A 2,259-nucleotide genomic window follows, 5' to 3' on the forward strand; every position below is an offset into this window, starting at 1 on the left:
ATATACGTGTTGGTGGTTTTAGTTACATTGCTTGAGATATCTAATTGATAAGAAAGTAGTTTATAATTAACTTTATTAATTTATTAATTTAGTTTTGATATAGTAATAACAGACAAATTTTATATTGCCTCTCAACTTAATACACTTTTTAATTATCGGATAAAAGCATACATATAATACATGCACGCTAGTTAATTAATTGATCACAAATATATTTTATAAGTTTGCTAACTTGCCGTAAAAATTAAATAAATACAAATGTTCATGATAGAAAAAAAAACGCATCAGACATTAGACATCAGACATATACAAATTAAAATAAGGGTCCATCTAGTGTACAGATGTGTTTTGGTACAGATTTACAGATTTTTGTTTTTTATTGATTTAAAAGTATATCACTAAAAGTGTTGCTTAAAGGAAAAGTGTTACTTAAAGGAAAAGTGTTACCCTTAATCGTTAACTTGGCTCTGATACCAATTTTTTAAAAGTAAAATGACTTTCAATAATTCATAATCAAAAGTATTGACCATAATTCTGGTTTTTATAAATTTTCAATCTTGTTTTAGTTTATAATATTCTTTTTTGCATGGATTATTGTATATAAAATCTTTTATTTGTTTGTCTTTTTCTTTAATATATTTTCTTAAATCCTCAAAAACTTCTTTTATTTCTACATTTTCTGTTGTTTCTAAATATCTTTTTAATTTTTCAACTTCATTCTCCATTTTTTCTTTTAACAGGTTTAATTCTTTTAAGTCATAATATGGTTTTCTAGACATTTATAATTTTTTTTAGTTTAACTCCAACTTGTTTATATTTATTCTTATTTCTATCCTTTTTATTATAAGGTCATTAATTTCAATCTGAAAATTATTTAATTCCCTTTTATACTCTTTTATTTTACTTTTTAATTTTTTCGCCCTTTTTCTTTTTATTTTATTTTCTGGTTTCTCAATCCTTGTATGCTTCATTATTTATCTTAGAATTTCTGCAAATTCTATCATCGATTCATCACTATTTTCTAGAGATTCTATTAATTTTTCTAGCTCTTCGACTTCTCTTTTTAATTTGTCATAGATTATTTTTAGAGCTTCAAATGCTCTTTGATTTATTTTAGAAAACTGTAAATAATTCAACCGATTTTCTCTTTCAAAGAGCTCTTGTTTCTTGTCTTGATAAGTTACATATATTTTTTATTTATTTATTGTCATAATTTAATGTTTAGGGTTTCATTTAATTTTTCGACTTTTTTTGTTAATTCTTTTATTTCAGAATTTTCTTCTTTAATCTTTAACTTGGATAAACTTAAAGGGCTATTAATTTTAGATTCTTTTATTAGAAAATTCGATGAAACTAATTTTTCTGATGGTTCTTTTAATAATAGAACTGGGATTTCAATAGCTTTATATTTTGGTATTTCTGTTTTTACAATTTTCTGAAATAATTCATCAACATAAATTCTTTCTCTGTTTTTAAATATTATACTATGATGGCTATTTGTTAAAGCATAATTTATTGCATATGTAATTGAAAAAAGTTCATCGTCTTGTTCCATTAGATTCTTTATGTGAAATTTATAAGCCAAACTTATAGATCTTCCAAGATTTTCAGTTGATAAAGGTATAGCATATCCAAGATGGGCATTGAATTTAACATTTACGTTTGCCAAGTTTCCATGAACAATTCTAATTATTTGATCTATTGGGTCGTCAGTAATTCTTTTGTCACAGATTGCTAAGCTTATTGGTGAATTAATTCCTTTCATATATGTAGATTTGATTAAGACTTGTATAGTACTAATATGAATCCATCCAATTTTAGATCTTTTTTGTTGATCCTTAATTTTCTCAATCAGTTTACTCAATTCTTCATCATTTATCAAAGCTATTTCAAGTTCTCCATTGGCGGATTTTATCTTTATAGGAGCTTCAAGTTGAATTTTTCCATAGTATATTATATTTTTTCTATTAAAAACTTCTTTTAAAAGATTTTATTTATTAAAATTTTCATTTGATTTGAGATTTAATTCTGTTTTTAGAACAGCCTGTTTTTCATTATCTAATAAAGCAGATAATCTATAATAATCAGATTCTTCCGTTAATTCTAAACTTTCTAAATAATTCATAACTAAGAGATTAGAATAAAGGCATACCTTTCTGAAAAACTTCCTTTATTTAGAATATTTTACATAGGATGTTTTTATCTTAGAGGGGAGATTGTAGATACTAACTCCAGAGGGGAGTTTAGAATTGATTTTTC

The sequence above is a fragment of the Arachis duranensis genome, chromosome 4, assembly GCF_000817695.3.
Source record: "Arachis duranensis cultivar V14167 chromosome 4, aradu.V14167.gnm2.J7QH, whole genome shotgun sequence".
Taxonomy (NCBI): Eukaryota; Viridiplantae; Streptophyta; class Magnoliopsida; order Fabales; family Fabaceae; genus Arachis; species Arachis duranensis.